Genomic DNA, 21,887 nt, shown 5'->3' on the forward strand with positions numbered 1-21,887 from the left:
CTATACAGTATAGTCACCAGAAATCGTGAGTGCATACGCCAACGCAGCGGATAACATGCTACCTGATTAGCCACCAAGTCACTGTAGCTTCTGTTGACACTGTTATACGATCGATAACTTTCTAGATAGCGCGAAAGTGTATGCCTAGTGGGTAAATTGCATTTGAATCTCTGGTACAGTTTCATTTTATAAACAGGCAGATTGAGTAAACAGTACGATTTGGGTTTATTAAAACCTTCCTTTAGAGGTAAAAGGTCTCAATACACGGGGTACCCCATTACAGTAGAAATACAATTTCCCTTATAGTAGCGTTATTCATAATTGGTTATAATTTGTTGGTTATAATTAAGTGAAGGCTAAACCCAGTTCAAACCCAATAACTATAGTTTTTGTTTTGCATTCACACACCATTCATTCACAGGTTCATTCACATATTCATTCGATCTCATTTGCTGTCCTAAAGGCCAGCCAATCTAGGACCACCCCCAAATCAAGGCCAGGCCAAAGACTTGATGGTACTTCTCAAGACCACTTGCCCATGCAGGGATCAAGAGGACTTGTGAAGCCTCACAGGTCTTAACCTTGATCTTAGGCAAAAGGCAGAGATGCAATTAACTGTAGGTTAGCTTCTTTTTAAATCACCACCAATTGCAGAAAAATGACAGGAGTTATGAACTACTCTTCTGTGTACTACCTGACTACATTTTTGTCAGTGAAACATTATTACTGGCGCATCTGTGATTGTTTTGTACATTGACATTACATATTTTACGTTGGTAGTCATTTAAATAAAAGAAAGTGTTAAGTAATAATTGAAAAGTTAATTACTTTTAAATTATTTACTGGAAGAAAACAGAAAAGTGTGGAATGGTTTGATGTAGCCTGATGTTACTTCCCATCATGCATTTTCCCACCTGCTCAAGCTGTACGCACACTTGTCAGACTGCAATCAAGGGTAGAATAGAAGTTGATACCATGGACGTGTTATAAGAAATTAATTAGAAACTGCTGAACTAGTAAACCTCACAGTTGAGCACCAACTGTTGGTCGATAAGCAGAAAGCCAGAGGCTGCAAACAAAGTTTTTTTTTTTTTTTGGTCTGTTTTTTCTCTATAGGATTGGTGAAAGTCAGATAAAGCTGCCTTGCGGTAACTCCTTAGAGCTACGGCTGTCTCGTGATGCAGCTCTTAAATAGAGGCCAGTAGCTCCCTGTCATCCCCCTCTTCAGGCTGGCCACCCTCCAGACAGCTGCAGTGTGTTCTGGGAAAATAGGGTGTGTGGAATAAATGAACACCTCTTAGCACTGAAAGGGTGTTTATGGGGAGGGATTGATTTAACACTTGTGTTGAAATTCATTGTTTGAGACATGAGGTATAAATGTCAACAAGTACGCTCAGTGAGCACTTTATTAGGAATTGTGTGTTCAGAGATGCTCCTCGGCATACCACTGTTGCAATTTGCGTTTCTGTCGCCTTCCTGGCGGCACGGATGGTGCGGTGGGTAGCACTGCCACCTCACAGCAAGGAGGTCCTGGGTTCGAATCCCCGTCGGCCAGGGCCTCTCTGTGCGGAGTTTGCATGTTCTCCCCGTGTCTGCGTGGGTTTCCTCCGGGTACTCCGGTTTCCTCCCACAGTCCAAAGACATGCACGTTAGGCTGATTGGAGAGTCTAAATTGCCCGTAGGTATGAGTGTGTGAGTGAATGGTGTGTGTGTAGACTGGCGACCTGTCCAGGGTGTATTCCTGCCTTTCGCCCAATGTATGCTGGGATAGGCTCCAGCCCCCCTGCGACCCTGATCAGGATAAGCGGGTTCAGATAATGGATGGATGGATGGATGTCGCCTTCCTGTCAGCTTCGACCAGTCTGGCCCTTCTCCTCTGACCTCTCTCATTAACAATAGGTTTTTGCCCATAGAATTGCTGCTCCCTGGATGTTTTTTCTTTTTCGCACAATTCTCAACAAACTCATGAAACTGGTGTACATGAAAATCCACGTAGATCAGCAGTTTCTGAGATACTCAAACCACCCTCTCTGGCACCATCAATCATTCCACGGTCAAAGTGACTTAGATCACATTTCTTCCCAGAGCTGAACCTCTTGACCATGTCATCATGCTTTTAGGCATTTACTTGCTTTGATTGGCTGATTAAATATTTGCATTAACAAGCTTGTGTACAGGTCTACTTAATAAATTGTACTGAGTGTGCATGCATGTACAGTACAATATTTAGGTGTAATATTGTCTCAACAGCTGCGCTACTAACACTGGCTAAAGAGTTTAGTTTCTTTGTATCTAAAATAAAAATAAGGCGAATAAAATAAAAAAATCGATGCCCTCTTTACTCAGACATGTCTGTACATAATGAAACTTTCTTCACATTCACCCCAATGAGCAGTAACCTGCACTTGTAAATTGAATTGTAGTAAGAAATGATATAGATTACCTTTCCCGTTTTTGACTACTAAAACGGCAATAATCTGATTTCTTCCAAAATGATTTCTTGTTCACACTTGTTTTAGTCTGTTTCCCTCTCTGCTCAGGTGCATTTTCACTGCAAAGCTGGAAAATTGTTTATTCATATTATTCATAACTTAATAGAACCTTAAAAGCTGGAAGATTTAACAGTGAAGTGTTTTTTTTCCCCCTTTTTTTGGAAGGGGGGTGGTAACACTGTCTTCAGGATAAGCATTGTGTTAGTGCATGGTTGGAAAGATTTAATGAGATCTGTTGAAATGCATGTAAAAATGTGCTTGAACACTTCACATTATCAAACTAGCCACTAAATATGAAACTTTCACTCTGGGGAAATCTTGTTTTAGTTAAAAAGACAAAGCCAGACATAACTATAAAAACACAATTTTCATTCCAGAAAAATAGGATTTCAAGTTTCCTAAAACATACTGTATTTAGAATTGAGAACATTTATGTCAATAATGTTACATTCTTTGCAAACAAATAATTTAGTATATAAACTATTTTAACCATAATAATGAGCATACATACAATAGGATCAGAATGTGAATTTATTTAGCTACAGGCAAGTGGAACTGTAATCCCCATGGCCAGAAATTGTACCTACTTCTATGTTTTTATTTTATTTCATGCCTTTAAAATTTAGGCCAGAAACTGTAAACAACTAACATTAATAGGGAAAATGAAGAGACCTATATTGATATGGGATCTCTAGTCTTAAATGTTTGTTTAAAAAGAAATAAAAATAAAATTAAAATAAATTCACAATGGGCAGTTCCTACCACCAATCCATCACTTCCTACCACGCACGATGCCCGGTAAAAGCAGCGTCTCAGAATGTTAGCCGGTGACCCTTTTTGCAGTGTATTGATTTCTTATGCCACACAGCAGCCTTTGATAGCGCCTTTATTTCCACTCAACTCTTGCTGGTGTGATTTCCGAGAGCCCACTGCGAAGGCAGGAAGCGGAGGCTGAGTGTTAACTAGGCTTTCTCCGAGCACAGACCTTCACTTCTGCCTCCTGAACTGATTCCGGGAGAAGGAGAATGAGAGGCAACTAAATGTGGAAATAAAAAGCCGACATTTCACAGCACAAGGCAAAAAAGCCCTCTCAAAACTACAGGATATATTTGTGTGCGCAAACACCTGAAATGAGCTGCATCCCAAATAAAACTTAGCAGGCATGTGGACAAGGTAAAATGACACATCTTAAAACAGAGTTGATAGAAGCAGGGGATGTAACAGATGTCTCTTGTGATTTAACACCCAATTAAAGAGAATGTTACTGGAAAACTGTCATAGCTATTTACTCTCCTCTGATATGTTACCGACCAGAAACTGGTGCTAAAATGAGATTAGATGAGAAGCAAAACTTTCAACCTGGCACAATTTAAATATGAAATATTTTACGAAGGATTTAGGAATTTAAACTTTGTCTTTTTGTGTCACTGTGGTACCTTAATACAGTAAAGTTACATTTAAATAAAAATGCAGCTTTCAATTTAGTCCCCCATCACCGATAATTACTATGGGTTTGCATTCAGAACATGCAAATCGACATCATGGCTATTATTATGATTAATATTCTGATAAAAACAATAACGAGAATTAAATTAATTTGATATTATGATTATTTTGGTATTTGTTGTTATTACTGTACTCAGATTTGTAGTCATATCGTTATGACAATCCACCTTGGGATCCCAGTTGGCAAGGTGCGGCTATGGAGATAAACGGGGGCAGGGAGATTAAAATGTCTCCGATGCCCTGGCTGTTTAATTGAAACTTCCCCTGGGAGGTCACGGGGGAGGGGGGGAGGGGGTCACTGAGGAGTGGCCGTCGGGGGAGCCGCCGCTGGGGGAGTCGGGGGGTAAATCCATTCCCTCCCCGCCTCTCAATAGAGCATGATGAATAGGGTGCCATCAGCGGGCGCGGGGACAGGGCACAGACGAGACGCGGGACACTGTGGCCTTTGTGTCAGCCCTCCTGATGGAGCAATCCCACCACAGGCCCCCTTTGATCAATAATTAATCTAAACATTAAAAAGCATTTTCTTTGTGTGACAGGCTAACAGCGGCATTAGTCATAAAGAATGATTCTCGTCGGCTAGCTTTAGCACCCCCCACCTCCCCACCCCTTTCACTACCCCCACTTTTAAACGCAGTAAATCTTTTTAAAAGTTCCTTCCCCTGCCTTAAAGGTGAATCTATCAGCTGTAGTGGGGTTAAAGAGAATGGAGACCCGACACCCGTGTTAAACATCTGCCTTCAGCAGCGCTGTGTGCACAAAAAAGCTCCTCCTCAATTTGAGACCATCAGTACCATTGCTAAGCACCTCACATCTTTCCCCCCGACATTTCTAAATGCTTGCCAGTGGCTGCCTCCCGGACATCTTGCAGGCTTGCGCAATAAAATTATAGATTAAATTAAGAAACAGAAATTCTTGAAATTGAACTATTTATCTTTGGGCCGACTCTGTACGCCTGCCAATTTGATCACTTTAACCACGGGGCCCTCGGAAAAATGCATGCAACGCGCAAGCGTGCGATCGTTTACCCTCCCGTCTTCGCAATTTAATTATCATTCAACGTGAAGTCAAAAGATATAGAGGCCAGCCGCTGAAAGGTTTTCATGATTTAATCATTGTGAAACGGCGCTGAGATTATCTTTAAAGGCATTCCTTCGCAGACCAGAGAAATCTATCAAAAGGGCAAAAATGGGAACGTTTTCGACCTTTTTCCATTAGATGGCTCCAGATGCAGGAGTGAATGCGACAGGGAAATAGGGTTTTCAGTGGGTTATGCAGAATTCCTCAGGACAATGCATAATGCACACGGTGGGAGGGCTTGGGTTGGTAGGACTGGACAGTAGCACGCCCCTGGTGGACTGAATATATGTGCATTAATTGTGGTACAGCATGACTTAATTGGTGGACTACAGAGGGAAAATAAGGTGTGGTTGGGAGCATGAACTTCCTGTCTATGCTCAGATTAGCCCGTGAGAGCAACATCCCAAACTGGGAAAAGGGGAAAAAATGTATAATTCTGGAATAATGTATTAATTTCCTTTTAACATGCAACCCTGTACCTGAAAAAATCTAATATATTCAGCCTGGATATGCTCAAAAAGATTTCTCCTCATTTCAAGTTTCCCTATGAATACTACTGCTGCCCGCAATATACGAATGGAATTTCTTTGGTAAATTTTTTTAAACAACAGAATCTACAGCGGTTGCGTCTTAAGTGACAAAAGCATTTTGCTCATATATTAAGATTCTGTTTTTTAACGGTGGTAAGTATAATACCCGCCACATACCCAGTGCAGTGGTCAGTCCATTTACAGGTCGCAAGGTTCACATCGCTCTTCCTCCGGCTGTTTTCCTGAGTTTGTCGTGATTGAGGGCAAAAAATGCAGCTGCCGCAGAGACCTGAGGATTACAATCAGGCCAGCATTGTCTCTGCAAAACAACCTCGACGCTGTCCTCCCATTTAGCCCCGTGGCTTTTCAAAATTAGCCCTCATACGCAGAGTGACCTGAAAAAAAGATTACTTCCACTGAGCGGAAGAGAGGAAAAAAAAAAAAAAAAGGCTAAATGATTTCCACAGCGCCGTATGTTTATTAAATTGCGGCAAATCTCATTTCGCTTTGATTCATTGTGGACTCATTGGTTGGTGCCAGACTCGCAGCCAGAGAGGCTGGACACCTTCCATTAACTGCAGAGAGAGTCTCCTCGCCTTCATTATTCATACAGGCATCGTCATTTACGAATTTAGTTAGTCTCACAGATCAGATGGCTGTTTTGCGCATTAAAGTTCTGACAGATAAGACACAGAAAGAGAATCTAGCTAAACCAATTGTTGACACTGCAGAACAGTGCAGTGGGAAATGGCAGAACAGATGTTCATAATGTAGGAAAGTGTGCTGTGGTGACTACAGAATAGAATATCAATTCAATTCAGTTTTATTTGCATTGCACTTTTTACAACACAAATTGTCACACAGCAGCTTTACTAGGAACCCAGGCCTGAGACCCCCCTCTGCCTGAGCATGCCTAGGGCTACAGTGGCAAGGAAAAACTCCCTGGCTAACATGAAGAAACCTTGAGCAGAACCAGGCTCAGAGGGGGAGCCCATCTGCTTCTGGCCAGTATTATACAGTATTATATATAATGTATTAATAAATTAAATCAACAATTATATAAATGATAATTATGCAGATAACAGATAGGTGATTATCCAGGTCAGGTTCTTGGCACAAGGAGGGCAGAAGGAGCAGGTTAGCTGAAGCTGGGGTCAGGATGTGGTGCTTCAGCCACAGCTCCAGGCTGGAGCCCAGTGTAGGGAGAGGACAATATACTGCCAATTAAATATCAGAGCTCTTGAAAAATCAGGTTTTCTAGGTACACTTTCCTGACTCCAATCAGTGAGACTCAGCATTTAAGTTTAAATCTTTTGCCACTGAGTTTACTTAAACCACCGAGTTCAAATACTGAGAAGGAGATTGACAGAGAAAGCACAAACCTCAAAGATTTAAAACAATTGTCAATCTTTGCCGCACAACTGAATGCTCAAGTTTCAGTGTTTCTTCAAACAAAGATTGGCAAGTAAAGCAATCAACTGTGTTTCTAAAGAAAAATAAAATGTGTGAGCCAAATTTAAAAGCAAATATTGACTGAATGAATGCCATAGACTCTTCTTCGGACAAAGACATATTTTTCCTTGATTTGGCTCTGTACTCCACAATTTTAGATTTGTAATCCAACAATTCACATGTGGTGAAAGTACATCTTTTCAGTTTTAATTAAAGAGTGTTTTTATACATTTAGGTTTCACCATGTAAAAATGACAGAACGTTTATACATACTGTCATCCCCCCATTTCAGGGTGCCATAGTATTAGGGGAAAAATGGCTTCATAGCTGTTTCTGATTATTCAGATGGACAGGTATAAAAGAGATCATTATCTTGATTATAGGCTCTTAGTTTCCTTTGGACTCTTATTGGCATTTGACAACATGAGGACCAGACTCATTTCAGTGAACATCAAGGACGCCATTATGAGGCAGAGAAATTAGAAAAAATAGTCCGAGACTTAGGTCAAACAATAGGCTTACAAAAATAAACTGGAGGATCTTTAAGGAAAAGGAAAGCACAATACGAATAACAAAGGAAGTTCCTTTTTTATTCATAGTTTTATTTACATTATTTGTTTATACTTGACAAACTAAACAATCCTTTGGTTTTTATGCATTTCAGTCACCTGAGTACTTAATATTTAAGTAGATATGTTCAATAAAATTGTGAAGCAAAAGGCCTGATAGTGCTTGGTTTTGTGCTCAAATGTGCATACTCTGCACAGCCAGAATTACTCATTCCCACATGTAATTAATACTGCAATACAGTATCTATGATTAAGGACAGCATAAATTGAATAATAATGGTAATGTCTGAAAAACTCTGAAGGTTCGCCTACCGCGTAAATTTTACTCCTCAATTTGCTGTATTGTAAAAATGAATGTGAAATTCACCAGAATTCAGGCGCTACTTGCGTGAAAGGGCACAGTCCAAGACGCCTAAAAGAAGACCACAGATGCCATTCCGCAGCCATTAAGAGCACTGCATCAGAGCTACAGGTCTGAGGTAAAGGTCAGGTCTGCAGTTAAAAGCAGGGCCCACATTAATCATGACCTCTATGTAAGCCCTGACGCTTGTCGTACCAGCCTTTCTGTGCTGGCTCCGTGGCCTTTCTGCGCTGGCTCCGGAGCCTTTCTGCAGCATCGACTGAGAGAGGGAAGTTGCAAAAGTCACCGGAAAAGGAGAGGGTGGAAAATTCAGGGGGTATTTGTATTCTGTCAGGAGCAGGACCACGTTATAAGCATTCCCTTCCAGTCGCAGTAACCCGCACTGAATAGCAGTCTTCATTGCACAGGGACGCTTGCTTGTCCCAGGGCAGATTTTTAGGCCCTATACACGGGAGTAGAGAGAATAAATATTTACTGAAATCTAGTCTTTCACCTTTGTGTAGATGCCCTGGATAGAATAATACATTATGCTTAAATTATGTCAATGATGAATAATAAACAAGAGCCAGAGAAAGGCTCAATGTAGGCAGGCTGGGAACACACAGCAGAATTTAGATGTGCTTTCTGAGAATTCAAAAAAACGCACGGTTAAATGGTGTCTACTCCATGATAAAGCCCCAAACCAGCGGGAAGCTTCATCACTCAACTTGCAGAATGTACTTCAATTTCAAAAGCCTTAAAATTAGACATCATTTTTAAGGAATAAGTCGCAATATTGTAGCGATTTCCATCATGAAACTGACGACCAACTGGTGTCATTCAAGCACAGCAACTATATTAGACTGGAACCAGGTAGTGTAGCACAAAACAGTTACGCATTTTAACTGTGGCCCGGTCGATATCCCCCAACCGCCTGTCAATCCAATTCAGCGTAGCACAACACATGAACATGTTTTGTAACATAAATACAACATTTGTTAACTTAGGTATACAATTTAACTAACAGTCATTCAGTTTTGCGATTTATTACAGTCTTCTAGCCAACCCGGAAGTGTTTCCTTTGTACGAAGCATGCTGGGAATCCCCCGCTGATTGGTCCACAACAGCCCCGGACGCTATAATATGAAATGGTAGAACATTTTCTACTAAACTCTGCCAATGCTGACATAAATGAAGAGAAGTCAGCTGACAAGATTCATTTTTTTTTATTGAAGATCTCAATACGCAAGATGTATATTGAGCATTTAGGCACTACCAATAATTTGCAGCACTTGCATATACTGTATGTAGTGCTTGCTATAGTTGCTGGATGACATCTTTGATTGATGCAGTATGTAACCTTAATTTCGACAATGCTTCACTGTAACATACACCCAGAGTATTTTATTGTTATTCTAGTACCCTATTAATTACAGTCCTTTTACAGTACGGATGCATTGGAGTGTTTTACAACCACATTATTTTAGCATTACTTATTTATTCGTTCATTTGGTATACACTCATATGCAGTATAGCCACTAGGCTGAAAACAAGGGCACTGCAACACCTCAGTGATAAAGCATCAAGCTTACAAAGAGACCTAAAATAAGCAACCAAAGCCATTATAAGCTTCAAATGATCATAAAAGAAAAATATTATCTCTACATAGCATAGATAGATTGCTTGACAATAAACCATTAGAGCAAACATAAGAGCTCCAGATGTAGAAAATGCCCATGGCAACAGAATTTAACCATATTACAATACAGCCATATACATGTCATACCTTAAAATCTAAAGATGATGTTACAAATGGATATATTTATTATATGTCAAGAAAACATAGGCTGCTGGATTCGTTTTTTTTTGCTGCAAGAGTTAAATACCAACTCCAAAACTTCCTGAAAATTACTTTCAGCATACAGGGCGACCTCTGAAGATATAATACAAAATTAATTAACATCTGTATTTGTTATGGTATGAAAAAAGCATCAGTTAGTACAAAAAAGTTTGATTTGCCATCTATTTGGGGCTGACCCACACATTCATATTCAACAGCATCGATCAATTAAGACCAATTATTTAAATTCAGCACGATGACTACTATCACACATATTTCAGTGCAATTTAAATTACAATTCTTGTATTTGAAATCCATAAAGGATAAATTTTGTACCCTTTAGTAGCATTTTGGGAAACTGTCTTTTTGGCAAAATTTGCACAACACAAAATAAATTTGTGATTGAAATATTCATGAAGCATAATTATGATCCACTTATAAAAAATGTGGCTGTGCATGTGTTCAGTATGCAGGTGTGTGAGTTTTGAGGTGTATTAAATAGGAATGCTAGTCACTAAGATTTGCAAAAGAGTGACATTACTATTCTTTGTATACCGTACGTTTTCCATATATTCATTATCTCCTTAAACATATACAACACCTTAGCACTTGGGACTGATAGCCGCAAATATAACTGCAGTGTTGGCCTTGACTTAAACCACCGAGTCAACATGCCTCAAGAGGGACACGATACCCATGTCTGCATTTTTTAATTCATTACTTTTTGCATATTAAATAGGGCACAATAAATGCACTCTCTTTTTATTAATCAGATTAGAAATGCTTACTTGATTCCCAATTAGCAACTTAATTGAACCCCTGTGCGCATGTTTGTGTGAAGCACTGTATGTTCCAAACCAAATATCCAGTTTGGTAATTTTTGGTTAAAAGTGGAATTGTGAATTGTGCATTGTACTGCAATTCAAATGGGTGTAAAAATGGTGTAAAAATGCCTGTTTCAAGCCTCTCGTCCTCCATCAATATCAGATGTGTTCACATGAGGCATTCGGCTCAGAAAATGCACGGCTACCCTCTACCACAGCCACACTGATCACTTCTAATGAAACAATCAGCGCATTTTACTTCACACCATGCGTTCACATTGCTCCTATGCATGCTGAAACACGGGCCTCCGCCAGCAAAGCTTCATCCCTAATACCTCGTATCATTTCTTGTGTTACCACATCATTACGATCCATTGCAGTACGATTCTCACTCTCTCCCCCCCTCCCCGTCCTCAATTTTAATCTCTTTCTTCGAGGCAAGGACTTGCCCATAATTGCAACCTGTTTTTGCATTCTAAAGCACACAGATCAATAGAGGGGATATTGATTGTCAGGCCCTGCCACGCTGTTGGCCTTCCCATTGTGACTCGTATTCCCCTGGCTGCTATGCGGATCACCCCCTGGCAGCTGAGGGGTATCCTGGGTGTAATACTAATCGCGCACACCCCCAGCTCCACCCCCACCCCTGTTCACGCGCATATGCGTACGCACACGCGTACACGATCGCGAGCAATATATGCACCCTTTTCCCACCCCCTCCTTACGTCTCCACCCCCTTCCCCAGGCCCTCCCCTTCCTCCTCCGACTGGGAGGGAGTGCCTGTGACAGGCAGCTGATCGGTGTGAGACCCCGGGGCTCACTGGGTGGCAGTGGAGGGTCAGGAGCAGAGCATATGCCTGTAGCCTTACAGTCTTGTCCCTCCCGGTAAGACTTTTCACTCATAGAGGAGTCGGTGTGTAATTAAATTAAAAATAAATCAACTGTGTTGGGGTTGAGGGGGTGGTGTGGGGGACAGGGGTTAAACAAAAAGTGCAAATTAGCAACAGCTTTAGTTCTTACTGCTGCCACCGCTAGTAATCCCACTCACGTCAATCGCTAAAATAAACATTTCCTTGAATAATGCTGAACACAATGTGAGTAATGCACTCAGATTTTCATACATCAAAACCAATTGCATTTTAGGCCCCATTTGCCCCTTCTCTTTTGAATAATAGCAGACCTAAAATGGCAACTACGAAACATGAATTATGTATAGACCAAACAACTGATGCCGCACGCAGATGAATCTCTTTCTTTTGATAGAAAATTCTGCAAATTGTCTGACAGATTTTTCAAACAAGGGTATTTAGGCGAATTACTTTTACTGTCTGTTGATAAATTTGACAACATAAAACTGCATATTTATTGCAAAATCATTTTTGTTTCGGTCAATTTGGGCTTTTTTTTATCCCCAGGCAAACCTTTCTTCATATAATCATATTTGTACAAGCCTCTGGCATGGAAAATGGAAAATCATATTCAGGTTTTAAGCGGAAAAAGATATGTAGTGGGTTGGGCTTTATAACTTTAAAAGCTTTAAATTGTTTTTTAAATCTGGGTAGTATATTGTGAAGTGCTCCCATCACCCAGATTACTTTATAGCTGAGCATTGAGGAGTTCGCGACTGGCCCAGGTCCAGGATCCTGAGTCTGGCACCATCATGCCCACCTCCTGGCTCTGTGACAATATGGTTGACAGTCACACATCAAAGCTGCATACCTCCTGCTGTGCCCTACCCCCTCCCAGCACACATACACACACCGATAGAGTCAGACACATATACACGTGCATACACATGCAGACACATTAATGCGCACACACACATGCACATACAGTATGCACACACAAACACATGCATGCGCACACACATACACATTCAGTATGCACACACAAACACATGCGCGCACATACACACACACACACACACACACACACACACACATGCACATATGCACATATGCACACATAAACACATGTGCGCACACACACACCCATATATTCAGTATATTCATTCTTTATTTAGGTTCATATTTACAAAATACATTATAAGGGCCCAAATATATTTCAGTTGCATTCTGAAATTCATTTGAGTAGCAGAAAGTATACCAGTTGAATCTAGCAAGCACTATGCAGAATAAACATTTGCATTTCAATTGCTATAGTAAGAAACACAATAGGAAACATCTTCACACATACACACACACGCACACACACCGCCTTAATATCACCTGAAATTATTTTTGTATCCCAGTCTGTATCTTTTCATAATTGTTAAACATGTTAAACATTGCTGAAGCATTTGATTTATTTTGTTTTAAAGAATAGAAAGCATGTAGTATCGTGGGGGATATATCGTCAATGGGTAATGCAAAGCTGGAAATGCTGCGGCTTCAAACACTTCTGTGCTTAACCATCTGGTGGCAGTGTTCAAGTTCTTCTGAATTTGTGAATTCACTTTGCTTTACATAGCGTCCTTTCACAATGTCCCTAAGGGACGGGGATGGCAACCAGGGACATTATATTTTGGAGAATTATAAAAACCTGTCTCATCCAACTGCACTGCATATCATTCTCTCTCTCTCTCTCTCTCTCTCTCTCTCTCTCTCTCTCTCTCTCTCTCTCTCTCTCTCTCTCTCTTTTACCCCCCCCCCCCCCTTTATAATGGCGTTGATTTCCAGTGTTTCATCACAGTTATTGTTACGGGCACCTAAATGAAGAATAATCCAAGCCCCTTAACAGGTCTAACACCTGAGAATCTGCAACAGAATTTGTTTCATTATGTTTCAGCATTGAGACTTATATTAGTTCCACAGCAAATTAACTTACATCAAGAGATGGACGCAAACTAAAAACACACAGATATCATATCCAACTCATCAAACAAGATGTACTGTTAATTAGATCACCTTAACACCTAATATACACAGCCTCTGATGAGGATGAAATTATGTTTTAAGGACAGTGAAGCTGAAGAACTCATTAACCATAATTTGAAACCGGTAAATTTCATTAGCTGCTAACAGAGAACAGTTCATTTCATCCAGCCAAGACTTTCAAATTACAATAATTCTTAATTCCGCCCTAGATAATATTATCTCTTTGTAAGAAAGATTAAAATGGTAATAGACAGCCTATTCCTCCATTGGCTTTGCGTACTAAGCTTTCTTTTGAGAGCTTAGTTAATGGGCCCCATTTGCAACAGGGTGGCATGCTACTCTTTCTGCTGAGGTACTGGGTTTGATAGTTTGATAATATGATATAATGCACTCAACTGCTGAGTTTTTGATACAAGGGCAATATGTCTCATTCTTATAAAGCCCTGTATTGCTGTATATCATCTGAAGTGATCGTGAAACTATCTTCCACGATGAAGGCATCATATGTGCAAAAAAGCAAGGGCATAAATAATTGATTTCTTTTGAGATATGGTTCTCTGGTGCTCTTATCACACGATGCTTAGCATGAAAGATAAGACCGCAGCAGGCCCCACCCATGAGCTAATGCCCTCATTAGCGTGATGCATTGGTTAAATGTTGCACTGCCGGGCCTCTCAGGTTTGGATTGTCGAGCGACTCCCCCTCTCCTCCCCGGCCCTCCTCGCCCCTAATGAGCCTATCCCTGGGGCAGGGGTTTACCTCACTGGGGGTAAAGAGGCCATCATGTTGCTCATTTAAACGTGACATCTAGCCGTGACTTCTCCCTAATTGTGTGCCGATGTCGGCTCATTTGTCCCGGCCAGTCGTTAAAATTCAGCCCCATGTTCCGCCATCAGTAGGCCGGCTGTAGGCAATTTAGCGAATCCAGTTGCCTGTAGCCTTGAAGGGGGAAGGAAAGCTGGTTGATGTACTGTACATACACACACACACACCCACATACACACACACAAACACACACGCATGCATACACACATACGGACACACACGCATGAGCACACACGCGCACACACACTCGAACAAACACGATGTATACATCTCATATCTCCAAGGATTGCTTGATTGTTGTCTGTGCCACATTTCAAAGCAACCAACATCAAAACGCCCTGTGAGGGAGCTGAATGGAAGAGACCTTTAGCAGCCCTACATGAAATATTGATGAAATAAACTTATGTAGATTGTTTATTGACTGGGTCCTGAAGTGAAAAGAAAGAAATCCTTGAACTGCCTGTCTGGGCTACTCTGTTTTTGTCATTAGTTCTGCTTTTTGAATGTGATTTGCACATGCTTTGCTAACACTGTGTCGATTGGACTGTAATTACCAGAAATAAACAAGCAATTAAAGGAATAATTACCTAAATATGCCATTTTGCTAAAATTGTTCTTCAGTACTGTGGCTTAGCTTGGAGGAAATAACCCCATTGTCATGCACAATTTCACAGAAATACCTTTTAACAGCCCCAATTAGTCGCAATTATCACTTTTTCGACATAAACACGGCAACCTACATTTGTTGTCACTTGACACGCTAGTGACATTTGCCAGATGGTGTGGCTGTCTGTAACACCCAGCCTCACGTCACTGTTAAACATTGAGGTCTCTCCTGGACTGAAAAGTCTGAGGCTTTTGTCATTCAACAGAGTGAAAAACTGCCCTGAGGTCTGAAAAATGATTTTGCATCTGTTCCAAAACAAGAAATCAATTGGTCTCAGACCTTTTTACAAAGTCATGGTAAAGCAAGTGTACAGGTTTCACAAAAATTCAGCATATATTTAATCTGTAACAAACTGTAATAATGCTGACCGAGCAATTACTGGCAGGTTTAGGATATACATCTATCCATATAAATCTAACAAGCTACAGAATCTGACTCATTTGTATGTATATGTATCAAATTTCTATTTAGCAGATAATTCTAAAAAGAATTACATTACATTAATGCCATTTGGCAGACATAAAAACATACTACTACTGCCACTACTACTAATAATGACTCATTTTTGTTTGTACTAGTTGTATTAGTATAGTGTTAATAGCAGTATGAGTAGTGTAGTAGTAGTAGTTTTAGTTATTAGTAGCAGTAGATATTAACTTTTGTTTCTGCTGAGTATAAATTATGAAAACTGAGCCCATTATAACACAAGGTGTCACTGGACCTACTTAAAGTCAATTGTCAGGAGAAATTAGCATCATTCATGATGGACACATTACATCTTCCATGTCTGCGTGACAGGAATACGCTTCTCCTTGATACAATATATCTGACATTGTTGGGATCAGACATAGGGTGAAAGATGAGGATACATAAGTGAAAGCAATTGTATTTGAAATAGTGTTAGCCTATGTAGTTTCTAAACGATATAAGCCCTTCAAAATTAGCATAATATCGCAAGTACTCATTGAACATGGCATCATGTTAATACTGCCCTGTATTCTGTAGCTTTATAGAGAACAGTATTGAAGTGTAAAAAAACCTAGCTTCACTCACAAACATTTTCCAGAAAGTGGAATACACTTGTGTTATATAGTCTGGTATTTGGATAAAACAGGTTGATGGATCAACCATTATTTCTGTGCTCCACATATTACTTTCATTGCTGACAGGGGACCATTTTTACAGCAACTGCCAATGTTGATGTCTACATTTCTAAAATGTGTTGTCTTACACCATTTTACATTTTGTAGGTTAATGGCACTGATATTTTGACATTCGGAAGAAATATCAGTGCCATTAACCTTAAGTACAGAAATTAAAATGGTGTAAGAAAACAAATATCGGTCAAGACCACAAGCACTGGTCCGGCATGTCCTTCTGTGTAACATTTCTGTGCAACATGCTTTAAAACACATTTTTTCTAGGGTTTCAGTCAGGTGCATAATCTCATCCTCATCCATCAAAATGTATTTATTTATGTTCACTAAACAGGGCCAAGTTTGCTTGATATACTGGAGCCTTAAGTCACGTCAATATGTTAATGTCTATTAAGTAGCGTCTATGAAGGTTTTGTAATGAACGTATGCTTTTGCTAATACTTATCAACTACGCTCACACATCTTCAGCTCTTTCTTTATGTTATCTCTCTTCCAAAGCGCCCCTGTGCTGCCCTATGTATCCATGCCATTTCTCAATGGCGTGAAATACTGGGAGCACAGGCACCGCTGCGCTGGTAGCTGGAGCGGAAAAGACAGAGTGTGAGACTGCCAGCCAGGAATAAATCATGAGCTCTTGTATAAACTCGACATGGGAGTCAATTCGGCTGCACCTGCCTGCTTGTGCTGTAATTCAGCTGATGCCTACGCAGTGCCATCAACATGCTTTTATTTTCAGACAAGAGTGCGTTCACCAATTTTCTATTCTGACCACGTTACAATGCTTATCCAATTCATCTGTCCAATGTATGACTTTTTTTTAAATAAACAAAAACCAAAAAAATCTATATTAGCTTCTGTTAGCTCCTTCGATTGGATTCTATTGAGTACCCTTAATCATAGGCTTCGATTCACCATTTTAGAATTGTTCGGAAAGATGAGTGACGCAAGCATTCCAACTGGCTTGATCAGTGTTACAAGTGTGAATTAGTCTGTAAAGAGAATGTCGAAAGTGTTCTCTCTGTCCACTTATTTTTCTTAGGGAGACAGACTGTCAAACTGAGAAAAACCGGTTCTGGATACATCTATAGATTAAAATGCTTTTAAAGGAGAACCCTCACACAGTACAAGACAAAAGAACGGAAATTCACAGCAGTGCAATTACCAGGCAGACCGATAAATAGAGAAGGACACTTGCTAATGGTCAGGTTATGCCTGTAAGGATGTTCAAATGTAGTAACAGAGCTGCATGAACAGCGATGGTTCAATTCCGAGAAGGGAAAAGCGTGTGTACAAAATGTATGCAGGCAGCACTGTAGTTAAAGTCAAAGTAATTATGCTTATGCTCTTTGTTTTTCCAAACCACGTATTATGATAATTTCTTCTTTTCAGTTTCTTCACACACATTGACCACCTTAAAATCAATATATAGGCCATACAATTCAAGGTTGACGTGAGTCCTGAGAACATATTGTAAGGAATGTGTATGGTAAAACCAGTTTCATATATCTCAAGTTATTCTCATCAATGATTGTTGGTGCCTGACAGGGTGGTTTGAGTGTCGCAGAAACTACTGATCACCTGGGAACAGACTCTAGAGTTTTCAGAGAATGGTGTGAAAAACAAAAAAACATCCACTGAGCAGAAGTTCTGTGGGTAGACAGGCCTTTTTAATGAGAGAGGTCAGAGGAGAAGGGCCAGACTGGTCAAAGCTGACAGGAAGGTCACATCGATGCAAATAACCACACACTGGTTCCTCTAAGTGGATAGACTACAGCAGCAGTTGTCATTTAGTTTAATAGTTTAGCATTTATCTTATACCATGATTATACTAAAGTATGTAGAGATATAAAATAAATATTTGCGTCCAGATTTAAAGAGAGATAGCACTGACTTTCACAGTGCTTCCTGCCAATTAGCCAGTGTGACAGGTTAAAAGGTAAGTGCACTGTTTTGGATTCTGTTGGCTATGTGTGCACGGCCATTGTTAAACACGTAGTGCAATTTGAACAGAAGATTAAACAAATGTGGGAAGCATGACTGTCAGGTGAGTCATTTCCGAGAATAACGACTGTGCGTCTTCAAGGTTTGTTGCCATTTACTGTGCAAACCATTCCACATTCTTTCAGGACCTAGTTTGTTTTCTTTATTCAGGAAATTAATGAAGCGCACAGAGAAGGAAGGAGCTAACGACCTCCCAGACACAGGCTATGATCTAATCAGGGTAACCCCAATCTTTCACTGTCTTTCTGGAGACACATATCATTATTGGGTGCACAAATTATGAAGATGTAATGCAGCCCTGCTGCAATATGACGCAGTTTTTTTTTTCTTCTTCCTGTAGACTGAATATCAACTAGAGTAGAGACACAGGAGTGAATATGGAATGAGCAAACAAAGAACATCTAGGACTGGAACCTTTGTAACTCTGGAGCAATAGATCTCAAACACCTGATATTGCGCTCCTTCCAGTCTTATCCAAGTCTTCATTTGCACATTGGACTGTGTCAATAAACAAGGCTGCAGTCACACGCATTGACTCTCTCGGAAAATGAACTTCTCTGACTGCATTATTCACATTGGCAACGGTGAGTTATGGATACTGCTTTCATACGGTTTCCATTGCATTTTTGAGTTGGGCTGAAGGAATGTGCCCTGAGGCAAGATGGGAAACAGGAAGTGCAAAACACTAGATAGTCTGATACAGCCCAGGCGGGGAGACATCACCACACTTCAGTGCAAAGCCAGGAATTATGACTCTGACATGCAAGACACTGAACATATTTAAATTTATTACAGTCTGACAAGTCTATTTCAGAAAATAACACACAACGGTCTGCTTGGACCCAGGGAACAATGGCACGTCTTATGAAAAGAGTTTACCCTTACATTTCTAAACAGCTGTGGGGAACTTCTCATGCCCAGATTCGACACAATACATGACCTTTGATAAAGTTTAAAAGAAACATAAATGCCCAGGAGGGCACAATCATGTATTCACAAGACTTCACAAATTAGTTGCCAGCTTGTCAAAAGCCAAAAACAGTATGAGAATTTTGAAAAAGAAAAGGCTATTTTCCCTGTAGAACATTTGTACATATCAAAGCATTTGACTCAGCCACTACTCCCAAGGCTGTGAAGTGAAGTCACATCATTGCTTCCCCCCCATCAATGGCATCCCAGACATTTCACTTGTCAGGGTGTTTGCTGATCAAGATTTGAGCATGACACTCCACACTCAGCTGCTACATGACCTGAGGGTTGCTGCTCGGTTACTGGAATATCATATGGAGATCCCTCACCTGCAATTACACATAGCTGCTGGGTTTGGAGACAGCTAAGTGGAGTGTTTTCACTAACTATCTGTTATTGTCACAATACTTTGCCTCAAGTACCTACTACACAACATAGTATTTACCCCTTGGGCATCACAGTTACCCAGCCAAGGGAGGGGGTGATGGTCTATACACTGCTGTGAATCATGGCCTGAATGACACTCAGCAGTTGCTGTAGACATTCCTGAAATGATTCCCACTCAAAGAGGTTCCCAGACTTCCATCGAGTACCAAGAGGCTAACTATTCCTGAACATTTGCAAACAACTGGGACTGCACTGCCTCACAGTCTGTACGGCTGTCCTAACCGCAATCGCTTCCACTGAGCCGAACAAAACGCGCTGTCAAACAGAGCAGGGAGGCGCAAGACAAGTCTATTAATTTCACCAAAGCCGCCTCACGCGTCATTACACATCTACAGTGGCAACTGTGTTTTACAGTCATTTTTCTCTTCGGAGGCTGAATCCAGAGCTGCACTGTATGTTGGAAGAGGTATACTGACTACAGTTTACAATGTTAAAAAAAAATGAAACAAAATTTTTTAGTCATAACATTACTTGTGGTAACACCTTATTTGAAGCTACCTAAGAAGGTTTGATTTGAGTGCCGTATATTCACAAATCTCCATTGTTATTTATGCTACATATGGCTGCTGTACATTATCCTGGTCATTGCACATGGCAATGACTAAAAGTGTATGAAAACCTGAGATGGGCATATTGAGTCAGGTACCTGGAAATGGCACTTAATAGCGTCTAACGGCATAAAATTACAATTAATCCCAGTGAATGGAGGCAAGGGACAGTGGTAATTATTCTGTTTTATGGTCAGACCACCTGCTTGAGAGACTTAGAGACTAAGAAGGGGAGTACAAGGGCCAAGAGAGAGAGAGATTTAAAACCCATTTTAAATGGGACATCAAACACTGAAAATACAGAACTTAAAAAAAACAACCAACAACGAAAAACAAGCCCAAACATCCACAGGCAGATAGAGAGAGCGAGAGAGACAGAAAGAGAGAGATAGTGGGAGGGGGAGGCTTGCAGGTAGTCATGTGTGGCCGTGACTTGGTATCGTAACCTTGTTTTTCCCGAGCCCGGCTCCACTCAAGCTGAAAGCCGAGGTGTGGTTTAAACAAAGTCCCAGAGGGCATGCATTCTCAGCGCAGAGACCGTCAAATCCACTGAGAGGGGACAGCATTTGAAGAGCATCTGTTCCTGGAGGATTTCTCTCCTTTTCACCTACCCCCGTCTCAAGGACCAATTACATATAAAAGTCTCCTTTTAAGGAAAAGTGTTTTGGTCCCATCATGAATTATGTATGTCACGCTCTTTGAATGCGTTGCTTCCTTTTTTAAAATGCAAAGCACTGGCAACGCTTAACATTTATTTCAATAATAAGCATATCAAAAGTGCTGTATTTGCAAATCAAACACTGAATTATTGTAAGCCCCAAATATCCTCAGAGCATCTTTTGCTATTTAATACTGCTTGTAGGCTGTGACTTTACACTATGCCGGGGCACAATAAACACTTAACTCCTAGGAATTAAAATGTGTGTTTCAAGTGAAAACGTTTTTTTGCTATTTTTAATCATACAAAATGCGAAAATGCAGTACACAGAACACAATTCAGCTGTCAGAAGATATATTTTTTCCCAATCAGAAAGGCACTCAACTTCCTGGAAAAGTCACGACAGGCACAGAGGGGCATCGCCCGACAGGGTCTGGCGTTTTTAATTTGCCCGCAGTGCCAGTCCTGTTGATGTCCCAGCATGCCACAGTGTTCCAGCATGTCCCGACCTTCTGCTCGACCTGGCACTGGAGAGCGGGGACTTCAGAGCACTGTGTGTGTGTGTGTGTGTGTGTGTGTGTGTGTGTGTGTGTGTGTGCGTGCGCCAGGTGGACCGTGGCAGTTCACTCCTCACCATTCACACAGGCCCAGAGAGTTTCCCAAACCCATGGAGTAAACCGCTGCAGGTTCTAAGACATCAACAACACTTAATTTGGGACTGCGATGTCTTCGCAAGCAGTGACTAGGAATGAGCAATGAAAGGAACGGGAATAGGAATTAATCATATCCCTTCTAAACAGAGCCGTCAGCACACCTACAGGGTGTGAAATAGGCTGCATGTCTACACTTGAGATCGTTGTGCTAAATTAAAGGGCTGAATTACAGGATAAACCTCTTGGACCTTTGAAATACGGTTGGCTGCAATGCCATTTGAGATTATCTTTTAATTATTTGTTTTTTGTTTTTAATTTAAATGGGATTAAACCAATGCCAAGGCTGTTTGGCCTGCTTTACAGTATCACGCCAGGCTTTAGTACATACTACTGAACATCTAGGCTCCCGGCTCAACGCTGGCATAATATAACCTACCTATAAATCCGAACGCC

At 40.7% G+C, this 21,887-nt stretch overlaps 1 long non-coding RNA gene across 1 annotated transcript; it reads left to right on the forward strand.

Moving 5' to 3' along the window:
* The first annotated feature begins 7 nt into the window (after nt 1-7).
* Nucleotides 8-18,688, forward strand: LOC133107649 (uncharacterized). The gene is made up of 3 exons (XR_009704608.1): nt 8-25; nt 18,310-18,379; nt 18,500-18,688. It is a non-coding gene; the product is annotated as an uncharacterized LOC133107649 (long non-coding RNA).
* Nucleotides 18,689-21,887: the final 3,199 nt, after the last annotated feature.

The sequence above is a fragment of the Conger conger genome, chromosome 1, assembly GCF_963514075.1.
Source record: "Conger conger chromosome 1, fConCon1.1, whole genome shotgun sequence".
In the NCBI taxonomy this organism is placed as follows: Eukaryota; Metazoa; Chordata; class Actinopteri; order Anguilliformes; family Congridae; genus Conger; species Conger conger.